Raw genomic sequence first — 13793 nt, 5'->3', positions numbered from 1 at the left:
TGAAGGATGAAGCTCACCAGCACTTTCTCATATACCTAAGGATGGGCAATGAATGTGCTCCTTGCCAGTTTTGTCCCCAATCCAGAGAACACATATAAAACAACCACAACAAGCATTTATATGGTACCATTAGTGTCATGAAGTGTCCCAAGGAGCTTCGTGGGGTGGGGGATGGGGATGGGAGAAGGCTGTGGTTATCAAACGGAATTTGATAGCGAGTCACAAAAGGTGACCCACAGTGAGGGAGTTAGGCAATGGTATTGGTACAAGACATGGCTGCAGAGTGAAAACACTGGTTAGACCTTATCTAGAGTATTCTGTTTAATTCTGGGCAGGGTATTTAAAGGTGGATGACAAGGTTGTGAAGATGATGCAGAAGAGATTTACCCAGGGTGACACTAGGCGTGAGAGATTTCATTTAGAGAAGCTGGGATTGTTCGCCTTAGAGCAGAAAATGTTAAGGGAAGATTTACTCGAGGTAATGAAAGTTAAGAGTGTTGATAGAGTAATTAAGGAGAAAGTGTTCACACTGACAAGAGGGTTAGTAACCTGAGGACAGATTTGAGATGATTAATCTGGAATGCATTGCCAGAAAGGATGATGAAACAGATTCAATAGTAACTTTCAACAAGAAATTGTATAATTACTTTGAAAAGGAAAAACTTTGCAGGACTATTGGATAATAGCAGGGATAATAGGACTAATTGGATAACTCTTTCAAGGAGCCAGCATGGCAAGATGGGACAAATGGAGATGAGGTCAGCGACAGTCCTTCCAATTTACACCCCTCTACCACCTTCACATGGTCCATCTCCAACACTTCCCTTCCCTTCCTTGACCTCTCTGTCTCCATTTCTGGTGATAGACTGTCCACCAATATCCATTACAAGCCCACCGACTCCCACAGCTACCTCGACTACAGCTCCTCACACCCCGCTTCCTGTAAGGACTCCATCCCATTCTCTCAGTTCTTTGCCTCTGTTGCATCTGTTCCAGAAGCCACTTTCCAAAACAACGTTTCTAACATGTCTTCCTTCTTACTTAACCGAGGATTCCCCCCACACTGTGGTTGACAGGGCCCTCAACCGTGTCTGACCCATCTCCCGCACCTCTTCCCTCACACCTCTGTCTCCCTCCCAGAAACATGATAGGGTCCCCCATGTCCTCACTTTTCGCCCCACCAGCCTCCGCATTCAAAGGATCGTCTTCCACCAACTCTAGCATGATGCCACTACCAAACACATCTTCACCTCACCCCTCATCAGCATTCCGTAGGGACCGTTCCCTCCGAGACACCCTGGTCTACTCCTCCATCACCCCCAACACCTCATCCCCTTCCCACGGCAACTTTCCATGCAACCGCAGAATGCAACACCCGCCCCTTTACCTCCTCCCTACTCACCGTCCAAGGGCCCAAACACTCCTTTCAGGCGAAGCAGCGTGTCACTTGCACCTCCTTCAATTTAGTCTACTGCATTCGTTGCTCCCAATGCGGTCTCCTCTACATTGGAGAGACCAAACGCAGACTGGGTGACCACTTTGCGGAACACCTTTGGTCTGTCCGCAAGCATTACCCAGACCTCCCTGTCGCTTGCCATTACAACACTGCACCCTGCTCTCATACCCACATGTCCGTCCTTGGCCTGCTGCAATGTTCCAGTGAAGCTCAACGCAAACTAGAGGAACAGTACCTCATCTTCCGACTAGGCACTTTACAGCCTTCTGGACTGAATATTGAGTTCAACAACTTCCGAACATGAATCTCTCCTCCATCCTCACTCCATTTTACTAATCCCCTTTTTTCTATATTCATTTTTCTTTTTTATTACTTATTTTTATTTTTATTTTTATTCATTTATCTGTGGTTTTATCCCCCTTTCTAAGCCTCTTCTATCCCATTTTCTATCCTTTTTTCCCTCACTACCATCTCCTCCCCCCTACCCCATCCCCAGCATGGCCATCTGTTACTTGTTCCATGTTGTTCTTTCACACAATGCTACCCTTGTTCTGCTATCATCATATTCTGCTTTCTTACTTTTATGCCACTATCAACACCTTTTTTAGCACTAAGCTCTACCATTAAGAATCTTTTTGTCTTTTAGCTCATGACATCTTTGTCAATCCCTCCTTTGTCCCCACCTATCATTGGCTTCCTATCCAGCCCCACCTGCCCCACCCTCCTTAAACTGTATAAATTTAATTACATTTCCACTTCTCTTCAGCTTTGAAGAAGGGTCATATGGACTCAAAATGTTAACTCTGTTTCTCTCTCTGCTAGACCTGTTGAGCATTTTCTGTTTTTGTTTCAGATTTCCAGCATCTGCAGTATTTTGCTTCTAACTTCTCCAAACTATCTTCATAACTGTGAAGTTCCTGGAACCATTTTTGTGAATCTTTTCCACACCCTTTCCAATGCCTTCACATCCTTCCTAAAGTGCAGTGTCCAGAAATGTATAAAATACTCTAGCTGAGGCCAAACTAGTGACTTATACAAATTCCAACATAATCCCCCTTGCTCTTGTACTCTATGCCCCTATTAATTAAGCCTAGGATACTGTGTGCTTTATTAACTGCATTCTCCTAACCTGCCCTTCCACCTTCAATGATTTATGTACATATACACCCAGGTCCCTCTGCTCCTGCACCTGCTTTCAAGTTGTACTCTTTATTTTATATTGTCTTCCGACCTAAGTGAATCACTTCAGATTTCTCTGCATTGAACTTCATCTGCCACCTGTCTGCCCATTCCACCAACTTGTCTACGTCCTTCTTAAGTTCTACGCTATCCTCGCAGTTCACAATGTTTCCAAGTTTTGTATTGTCTGCAAACTTTGAAAATTGTGTCCTGTACACCAAGCTCCAGGTCATAAATATATATCAGGAAAAGCAAGGGTCCTATCATTCACCCCTGAGGAACTCAATACAAATGTTCCTCCAGCATGAAAAACATCCACTAACCAATAACCTCTGTTTCCTGTCACTCAGCCAATTCCATATCCATGCACATCTGCAGATGTGCAGAGTATTTCTTAAATGGTAAGAGATTGGAAAGTGTAGATGTATAAAAGGACCTGGGTGTCTTCGTCAATAAGTCACTGAAGGCTAACATGCAGGTGCAGCAAGCAATTAGGAAGGTTAATGGTATGTTGGTCTATATCACAAGAGGGTTGGAGTACAGGAGTAGCAAAGTCTTGCTTCAATTGTATAGGACCTTGGTTAGACCACACCTGGAGAACTGTGTACAGTTTTGGCCCCCTTACATTAGGATGGATATTATTGCCATAGAGGGAGTGCAACAAAGGTTCACCGGACTTTTTCCCGGGATGGCAGGACTATCCTATGAAGAGAGATTGGGGAAACTGGGCCTGTATTCTCAAAGAATGAGAGGTGATCTCACTGAAACCTACAAAATACTTAAAGAAATAGGCAGGGTAGATGCAGGCAAAATGTTTCCCCTGGCTGGGGAGTCTGGAATCAGGGGACACAATTTCAAAATAAGGGGGGAACCACTTAGGACCGAGATGAGGAGAATCCTTTTTACTCAGGCGGTTGTGAATCTTTGGAATTCACTACCTAAGAGAGCTGCCAATGATGTAAAGGGATATGGGAATAGTGTGGGGGAAAAGGCATTGAAGTGGATGATCAGCCATGATTGTATTGAATGCCGGAGCAGACTCGATGGGCTGAATGGCTGACTTCTGCTCCTATGTTCCTATGTTGCTACAGCCCCTTTTATTCCATGAGCTATAACTTTATTCACAAGTTTGTTGTGCAGCAATGTATCAAACACCTTTTGAAAGTCCATATACACCACATTAACAGCACTGCATCAACCCTCGCTGTTACCTCTTCAAGAAACTTCAGCAAGTTAGTTAAACACAATTTTCTCTTAAAAATCATTCTGGTTTCCCTTAATTAAACAGCATTTGTCCATGTGTCTATTAATTTTGCCCCTAATCATTGTTTCTAGAAATTTCCCCACCATTGAGGTTAAACTGACTGGCCTGTAGTTGCTGGGTTTATCTTTACTCCACTTTTTGAAAATGGTGTAGAGTTGGTAATTCTCCAGTCCTCTAGGACTATCCCTGAATCAAAGAAAAACTGAAAAATGATGGCTTGCGCCTCTGCAATTTCCACTGTCATTTTCCTCCGTATCCTTGGATGCCTCTCATCTGGTCCCAGTGCCTTATCAACTTTAATTCTGGATAACCTATCCAATACTTCCTCCATTTCAATCTTAAACCCATCTTGTGTCTGAATTACTTCATCTTTTACCATGACCTGGGTAGCATCTTCTCCCTTTGTAAAGACAGATGCAAAGTACTCACATAGTACTTCAGCTATGCCCTCTGCCCCCATGTGTAAATGCCCTTTTTGTTCCCTAATAGGCCCTACTCCTCCTATTACCAACCTTTTACTATATATGTGTCTATAGGAGACTTTCAGATTCCCTTTTATGTTAGTTGCCCGTCTCTTTTCATACCCCCTCTTTGCTGTCTTATTTGAGAGGAATATATATATAAATATGTATGAGAGATAGAAATAACAAATTGACTAAATGCACCTTAATATATAATAAATTTTGCATCAACGTTAATGAATCTTGCAAAATTATGCCCAAGTGTCCTCTTTGATTGAATCATTCTAACATGGTTTAATATTCATTCAGCGAGTTTATTGGCTGGCTAAGAGCTTGTTTACACTCCAATTAAGGATGATTATACGTATGTTCTCCTGCATGATGCCAATTACAAAGGTGCCAAGTGTCACTGAGGTGTCCCAGCAGAGATCCAGGGCAGAGGAGAGCAGGAGACAGACATTGGGGTGGACTCTGATGCAACCACTTCCGTTGGGTGGAAGTCTGGATGCCTGAGATTATTCTATCAATGAGTTGCCCAGGGGTATTTGGAGCAGCTCACTGGTTAGAGGGCTGGGGGGGTGAGGGTGGAGGTGGGGGAAGAGGGCTGGGGAGGCCTAAAACTGGGTTGAAAAGTAAGCATGGAGCCCAGTTAGTGGTTGCTAACCCTCCAGGATCATTGTGGACCCTTGATATTAAAGACTAATCTGAGCAACTCAATTCTCCATTTGCTCCCTCAGGTGGAGGTAAAAGATTTTGAAGAGGAGTGGGGGGATAGTGGGGAGGGACGGACGTCCCCTCAGTTTCCTGAATAATAATTATCCCTCAAGCAACATCACTAAACCAGATTATCTGTTGTGCAGCAATGTATCAAACACCTTTTGAAAGTCCATATACACCACATTAACAGCACTGCATCAACCCTCGCTGTTACCTCTTCAAGAAACTTCAGCAAGTTAGTTAAACACAATTTTCTCTTAAAAATCATTCTGGTTTTCCTTAATTAAACAGCATTTGTCCATGTGTCTATTAATTTTGCCCCTAATCATTGTTTCTAGAAATTTCCCCGTCATTGAAGTTAAACTGACTGGCCTGTAGTTGCTGGGTTTATCTTTACGCCATTTTTTGACGTTGCTTGAGGGATAGGGGGTAACTGAGGGGACGCCCGTCCCTCCCCACGCCCCACCCCCCCCCGCTTCTCTTCAAAGTCTTTTACCTCCATCTGAGGGAGCAAATGGAGAATTGAGTTGCTCAGATTAGTCTTTAGTATTAAGGGTCCACAGCGATCCTGGAGGGTTAGTAACCACTAACTGGGCTCCATGCTTATTTTTCAACCCAGTTTTACCATGTCGCTCTTGTGGGAGCTTGCTGTGCAAAAATTGGTTGCACCACAACAGCGAGTGCATTTACAAAAGTACTTCAATGACTGTGGACAGCTTTTTGGAATGTGTTGAGGTCATGGAAGTAAATGCATTATGAAAATGCAAGTCTTTCTTTCTAAATGGTAATAGAAAATAAGAGATTTGGTTGGTGTATCCAGTGCATGCCTGTAATGATGCAGGTGATCCAGTACCTGGCTTGTTCTGGGTAGATAAAGATATTCCCTGGGACAGACCACGGAGTCTCTTTTGACGACAGAAGATTTTCTTGCGCAGCCATCTTGGGTATGTTTGCTGTATTTGGGTTGGGAGGTTGGAGACTGGTCGGAATTGTACCCCTTCTGAAACTCAGGGGTTCCTCAAGGTTAATGGAATAACGACTCGGGACATTGGCTCATAAGCTGATCTTGCTTAGTGCAAAGTCAGCTTCTTGCTTTGTGTGCACCTCAGTCACCTGACACTCAGCTATGGCACCAGGACTATATTCATGACACTACAGGAATCAGTTAATAACCAGCTGGATTTAAAAGGGTGACTTTGTACCTGCCCCCTGATCTTTTAGCCCGTCTGCCCTCCGGACAGCTTCCCTGCACAGATTTAACAGCCAATTGGGTGTTAATTGCTTTGAGGCAGAACATCCACCCCTCAGCAACAGGAAGTTCAAGGGCAGCCAACCAATCGGAGGCTGGCAGCTCTCCAGTACCCACAACGCCACTGGGTATGGTGGCCACTGCTGGTTCTGCAGTGATGCCCATGAGGAGGTAAGCTGCGCTAGATCTGGGATTTGTGCTAAGTGCAGCATTTCGCAGGGGCCAGGTTCCATTGAGAGCACGAGGGGCATTGGGAAGCAGGGTAGGAAGTCTGAGTGTGGGAGGGAACCTGGGTGTTATACCTTGGGGGTCATTCCTCAATGGCTCTAGAGGGCCATTTAAGGAGGGCCATGTCTGACTACTGCCAGCCCATGCAGAGAAATCTGCTGGGCTGGGTGTTTTGCATGGGCCTCTCTGCTGCCAGTTAAATCCCAGCAGTGACTGGATGTGCCACTTGAGAGGGCATCACTTGCCCTATAAATCAACCTCTTTTCTCTTCAAGTGTTTATTCAATTCCGTTTTGAATCATTCTCCACCACACTCTCCAGATTCTAATCACTCACTGCATAAAAAAATACTTTTATGTCACCTTTAGTTCAATTACTTTAAATCTGTACCCATTGGTTCTCGACCTCTTCCATCAATACGAACAGTTTCCCCCTATCTACTCCGTCCACACCCTTTCCGATTTTGAACACCTCCAGCAAATCTTCTCTCGACCTTCTCTTCACTAAGGAGAACTGCCCCAGCTCCTCCAATCTACCCACAGAATGAAAGTCCCTCCTCCCTGGGAGCGTTCCCGGAAATCTTTTCTGCCCCCTCTCTAAAGATTTCGCACCTATCCTAAACTGCGGTGCCCAGAATTGGACACAAAACTGCAGTTGAGGCTAAACCAGTGTTTTACAAAGGTTCGTCATTACTTCCGATTTAGCATGTAAAAAAGTTAATTGTCTCTATTTTAATTCTCTGCATCATGCATAGAAATATTAAAAATGTCATTGTGACTCAACTCATTGAAGATTTCGTATGAAGACAGTCAGGGTGATTTCCAGTGAGTGCACATCCTTACATTTTTCTACAAGTGTTAATTGGCAGCTCCTCAAGGCAGATTAGGATCAGCTGCTGAAATACCAGCATCCTTGGATCTAAAGAGTGATTGCGTCAGCCTCAGTTGGTGACGATCTGAGATAACATCAGTGAAGGAAACATGTCAACATCAGGCTCTGTCTGAATCAGGGTTGACTCTTCTCCTTTATGTTTAGCACAGCACAGCATAAAATACACCAGTGACTCATTTCTGCTAAAGATGTGAAGCCAAGCACCAGGCAAAGCTCAGACTCTGGTGGAGGCATTGGGCAGAATGTTGCCCTTGGTGGGCGCGCGGGCCCCACCGGCTCGTCGGAGGGTGGAGGGCTGACCCCCGCCACCGAAATGGGGCCCGCTGCCATTTTGAGTGGGCGGGCCAATTAAGGCCCCACCCAGCGGCCTGTCCGACTTCCTGTGCAGGGTTGGGGAGGGAATCCCCAACTTCCAAAGTGCTGTCTCAGGGAGATTACCGACAGTGCACAAAAGTTAAAAAATAGAGAAATAAAAATATTATTAGCATGTCCCCTTCATGTGACAATGTCACATGAGATGGGACATGTTAATAAGTATCACACGACATTTATTAGAGTTTTTAAAAAGGAACATGAAATCTCATCCCGCCAGTGGATGAGGTTTCATGTATTATCAGAAGCCCGCTGGGGTTCCTGGCCTACCCATCAGCCTTAAGGTTGGATGGTCAGGGCCTTTAATTACTTTAATTGCCCTGTCAATGGCCCCGATTGGCCATTGACAGGTCGGGGGGCGGAGAGCTGATTTCGCTGTCCGCCCGCCTTCCTGAAAATTTAAAGGGACCGGGATGATGTTGGGGGTTCCTCCCAACATCATCCCGAACGTCATTTTCCCCACTGCGAGCGGGCCCCGCCCCCAAATGGCCAAGGGGGAAAATTTCTGGCCATCGTCTCATGATGCAATCGAGTTCTGCGGCCAGGGGCTCTGCGTCTCATGCACCCGCCCTTCGCTCCCTCAACTGGTCAGTGAGCCCGGACAGTAAATGCTGGCAAGGTGTTCCATTGTGGTGAACAGACCTTGCCCTTGTCACCTGTGACTCATTTGGTAGCAGTCTCACTTCTGAGTGAGGTAGTCGTGTGCCCCTGCACCACCCAGAAGGCGAGCACTTAATCTCGTACAGCACTGAGGGGGTGACTTTCGGGTGACTCACTGTTGGACTGATTGGCGACATGTTTATGGTCCTGGGTTTGGAGATCCCCCACAAGAGGAACCGCTTTGGGCAGAATCTTCCGGTTGGCGTTCGGGGGGGGGGGGGCGGGGCCCAACACGCCGATGGGTAAAATGACGCGCGATGGTGATGTGCGCCATCGCCATATTTCATTCGGCGGGCGTGCACCGGAGTCGGCTGCGCACCCACCAAAATGTCAACGGCCTGTTAAGGCCATTAAGACAGTAATTAAAGTATTTAAGAACGCTGCCTGTTCAACCTTCAGGTTGTGGGGGTTGTGGGGTGGGGGGGGCAGGCGGCCTTCACCATTTTCAGGAAACCTCATCCACGGGCGGGATGTGGTTACCTGAAGCTTTTGATAAATAAATCATCATAAATTGACAACCGTGTCCCCACTCATGTGACACCGTCACATGACGCTGGGCGGGCCTTATTTGGCCCCCCCCACGTAAAATGGCGGTGCGGAGCCGATCACAGGTGGCCCACCCCTCGCCTGCTCCCGCCCAGCCCAGCCCACCCGCCACAGGTAAAGTCCAGGCCTTTCACTACTGAGCCAGCTGTAACTCAGTCAATAGCACTCTTACCTCTGAGTCAGCTGGTTGTGTGTTCAGGTCGCACTCCAGAGACATAAACACAAAAAAATCTAGGCTAACGCATCACTGTACCACTGAGGGAGTACTGCATTGTCAGAGGTGTTTCCCCCCCCCACCCCCCGAGAAAGGATATCAAACCAAGGCTCTACCATCTCTCTCAGGTAGACATAAAAGATCCCATAACACTCTTTCATAGAAAAGGAGGGGTGTCTTGGCTAATATTTATCCCTCAATCAGCATGACTAAGAAACAAATTACCCGATCATTACCACATTGTTGTTTGTGGGATCTTGCTCTGTGCTGCATTTCCTACATTACCTTAGTGACTACAGTTCAAAAACTACTGAATTGTGTGTAAAGTGCTTTGGGACATCCTGAGGTTTTGAATGGCGACATATGTAAGTGTTTCTTTCCTCCTCTGCATCTTCTCTATCCAACCCTTTTAGAATTGTAAAGACATCCCACAACTTTTCCTATTATGCATTGAAATACAGTGCATCACTCAAGTGAGTAGCTATCTATTGTGATCCATGTGCTGCAAATTCTCAAACTTGCAATGAGCTTAACACTATAACTCTGGCTAAGTTTAGCACCCATTAGTGAATTCTCTGAAATGTTCTATGTGGGCTAATTCAACAGGGACACTTGCCCATTAATCTAAATGTTAATTTTAAAGGAAAACAATTTAATGTGCTTAAAAGTAGAGAGGCAGGAAATGAAACCCACTAAATCGCTTTCCTCAAACTGAAAAAAACAAATCAGCGGATTTATTTTCGTAAGCATCTCCTGAATCCTTTTCCATTCAGAGCATTAATCCTGAATCAACATTTGCTAAATGAGATTTTAGTGTGATGGCTCGGAGTGGCGAAGGTCCTGACTTGCGGATAATGACCACATACTGGGTCATCACAGGAGCCTGCTTTAGAAGGAGGCCATTCAGCCCTCGAACCTGTTCCAACATTCAATTAGATCACAGCTGATTTGCATTTTAATACCATCTATGCGCCGAGGCTTTGTACTTGTTAATAGCTTTCCTTAACTAAAAATGATCAATCTCAGTTCTGAATTTGTCGATTGAACCCCAGCCGCAACACCTTTTTGAGAGAGAGAGTTGCAGATTTCCACTGCCCTTTGTGTGAAGAACTGCTTTCTAACTTCATCCATGAATGACTTAGCTCTCATGTTAATATTCCGCCCCCCAATTACTTTAGAGGACTAAGGTTCTCTCAACCTGCCCTATCAATTCATTTAATCATTTTAAGCAGCTCACTTAGATCATCCCTTAACCTCCCATCCAGTGCTCAAAGGAATACAAGCCTAGTTTATGAAGCTTGGCCTAATAATTTAACCCTTTTAGCTCTGGTATCATTCTGATGAATCTGCACTCTGTCACCCCTGAGACCAGTGTATTATTCTGCTTATATTTGTACCAGCACCACCAGAGCTGACAATTCCCAACTCATTTCCCAACCTTTTTCCCATATCCTTTAATATTTTGACCCCCCTCATGCTTGGCTAATTCCCCCTTAAACCCCATCATCGTTTTGGCTTCAATGATCACCTGGCAAAACACTTCATATCCAACTAACATTTATCATAGCAAGCCACTTCCAATCACCTTCCTTAGCACCTCCCTAGCAGCTGTCCTGAATTTGTGCCCCTTGTTATTTGTGTCACCAACCAGTGGAAAGAAGCCATGACAATTTTGTTGCACGGGAATGCACGTGGAGGGGTCATTTTCAATCTTGCTGCACCTTGTCGGAGTGATTAGTTGCCCTTTACAGAAGCAGACCCCTTCTCCCCAAACCAAAGGGTGCCACCTCTGCTTGGATGTATTCCTGGAGGCTACAATGGATGGCTTTCTCCCTCAGCCACCCCACCCCCCCACACTCCCACTATTGGTTGCGCAGTATGTCGGCCTTTGCAGAACACCATCCCACACTCATTGGAAAGCGAGCAAGCTTTTAATTATCCATTGAACGATGCTTTACCGTCAGTCAAAGGGGTATTTCTGACCCGGCTCCAAAGCTTTTATATCTCATAAGTGTTCAAAGAAATTGGAAAATTCTCATGCCATAATTTTTCTCTGATTTTTCCCCTGAGGTTGATGGTGGCAGATTTAACAATAAAAAGAAAGGTTGGCATTTATTAGCATCTTTCATAACTTCAGAGTGTCCCAAAGCACTTTACAAACAATGAAGCACTTTTGAATCACCGTAGGAACTATGGCAGCCAAGTTGTGCACAGCAAGCTCCCACAAACAGCAATGAAATAGACAACCAGGTAATTTGTTTCTGTTCTGTTCATTGAGGGATAAATATTGGCCAGGACATCAGGGTGAAGGCTTCTGCTCTCCTTTGAAAGAGCGTCTTGGGATCTATCACATCCACCTAAGAGGGCAGATGGGACCTTTGACAGTGCAGCATTCCCTCAGTATCTCACTAAAGTGTCAGCTTGGATTAAATATTCAACATGGTATTCGACTGTAATAAAAACAAAAAAACTGCGGATGCTGGAAATCCAAAACAAAAACAGAATTACCTGGAAAAACTCAGCAGGTCTGGCAGCATCGGCGGAGAAGAAAAGAGTTGACGTTTTGAGTCCTTATAACACTTCGACCGAACTGAGTGAATCCAAGAAAGGGGTGAAATATAAGCTGGTTTAAGGTGTGTGTGTGTGTGTGTGTGTGGGGTGGGGGGGGTGCGGTTTGGGTGGGGGGAGAGAAGTGGAGGGGGTTGGTGTGGTTGTAGGGACAAACAAGCAGTGATAGAAGCAGATCATCAAAAGATGTCACAGACAACAGAACAAAAGAACACATAGGTGTTAAAGTTGGTGATATTATCTAAACGAATGTGCTAAATAAGAATGGATGGTAGGGCACTCAAGGTGTAGCTCTAGTGGGGGTGGGGGGAGCATAAAAGATTTAAAAATATTTAAAAATAATGGAAATAGGTGGGAAAAGAAAAATCTATATAATTTATTGGAAAAAACAAAAGGGGGAAGAAACAGAAAGGGGGTGGGGATGGAGGAGGGAGCTCAAGACCTAAAATTGTTGAATTCAATATTCAGTCCGGAAGGCTGTAAAGTGCCTAGTCGGAAAATGAGGTGTTGTTCCTCCAGTTTGCGTTGAGCTTCACTGGAACAACGCAGCAAGACAAGGACAGACATGTGGGCATGAGAGCAGGGTGGAGTGTTAAAATGGCAAGCGACAGGGAGGTTTGGGTCATTCTTGCGGACAGACCGCAGGTGTTCTGCAAAGCGGTCGCCCAGTTTACGTTTGGTCTCTCCAATGTAGAGGAGACCACATTGGGAGCAACGAATGCAGTAGACTAAGTTGGGGGAAATGCAAGTGAAATGCTGCTTCACTTGAAAGGAATGTTTGGGCCCTTGGACGATGAGGAGAGAGGAAGTGAAGGGGCAGGTGTTACATCTTTTGCATGGGCATGGGGTGGTGCCATAGGAGGGGGTTGAGGAGTAGGGGGTGATGGAGGAGTGGACCAGGGTGTCCCAGAGGGAATGATCCCTACGGAATGCCGATAGCGGGGGTGAAGGGAAGATGTGTTTGGTAGTGGCATCATGCTGGAGTTGGCGGAAATGGCGGAGGATGATCCTTTGAATGCGAAGGCTGGTGGGGTGATAAGTGAGGACAAGGGGGACCCTATCATGTTTCTGGGAGGGAGGAGAAGGCGTGAGGGCGGATGTGTGGGAGATGGGCTGGACACGGTTGAGGGCCCTGTCAACGACCGTGGGTGGAAAACCTCAGTTAAGGAAGAAGGAGGACATGTCAGAGGAACTGTTTTTGAAGGTAGCATCGTCGGAACAGATGCGGCGGAGGCAAAGGAACTGAGAGAATGGGATGGAGTCCTTACAGGAAGCGGGGTGTGAGGAGCTGTAGTCGAGGTAGCTGTGGGAGTCGGTGGGTTTGTAATGGATATTGGTGGGCAGTCTAACACCAGAAATTGAGACAGAGAGGTCAAGGAAGGGAAGGGAAGTGTCAGAGATGGACCACGTGAAAATGATGGAGGGGTGGAAATTAGAAGCAAAATTAATAAATTTTTCCAAGTCCCGACAAGAGCATGAAGCAGCACTGAAGTAATCATCGATGTACCGGAGAAAGAGTTGTGGAAGGGGGCCAGAGTAGGACTGGAATAAGGAAAGACTATGGGTACCCGCATGGGCCCCAGCTATGCCTGTCTCTTTATGGGGCCATGTGGAACATTCCTTGTTCCAGTCCTACTCCGGCCCCCTTCCACAACTTTTTGGTATTCGACTGTTCTGTGTTTGCTTATGTGAATCTCTTACTATTGATGCTCGCTGTGCTTGATTGATTAAGCCTGGGTGTGGATTCAGAGTAAAGTAAATAAAGATGCAAAAAGAGCTGGAGCTAGGAGCAAGGAGTAGACATTTAAAAGTGCTGTAAATAAAACCTGTGACACATAGAAACTAGTGTCATCTCTGCATAGATCCAAGGTATATAAAATACACAGCATGTGAATCTTCAACTTCCTGGCTCAGAGGTGAGAATGTTACAAACTGAACCACGGCTGACACCAAAATGAGAATGAGTTGAGGCAGAGCTCTGAATCGATC

This window comes from Carcharodon carcharias, chromosome 14 (assembly GCF_017639515.1).
Source record: "Carcharodon carcharias isolate sCarCar2 chromosome 14, sCarCar2.pri, whole genome shotgun sequence".
In the NCBI taxonomy this organism is placed as follows: domain Eukaryota; kingdom Metazoa; phylum Chordata; class Chondrichthyes; order Lamniformes; family Lamnidae; genus Carcharodon; species Carcharodon carcharias.
Note: the sequence above shows the minus strand (reverse complement) of the source record.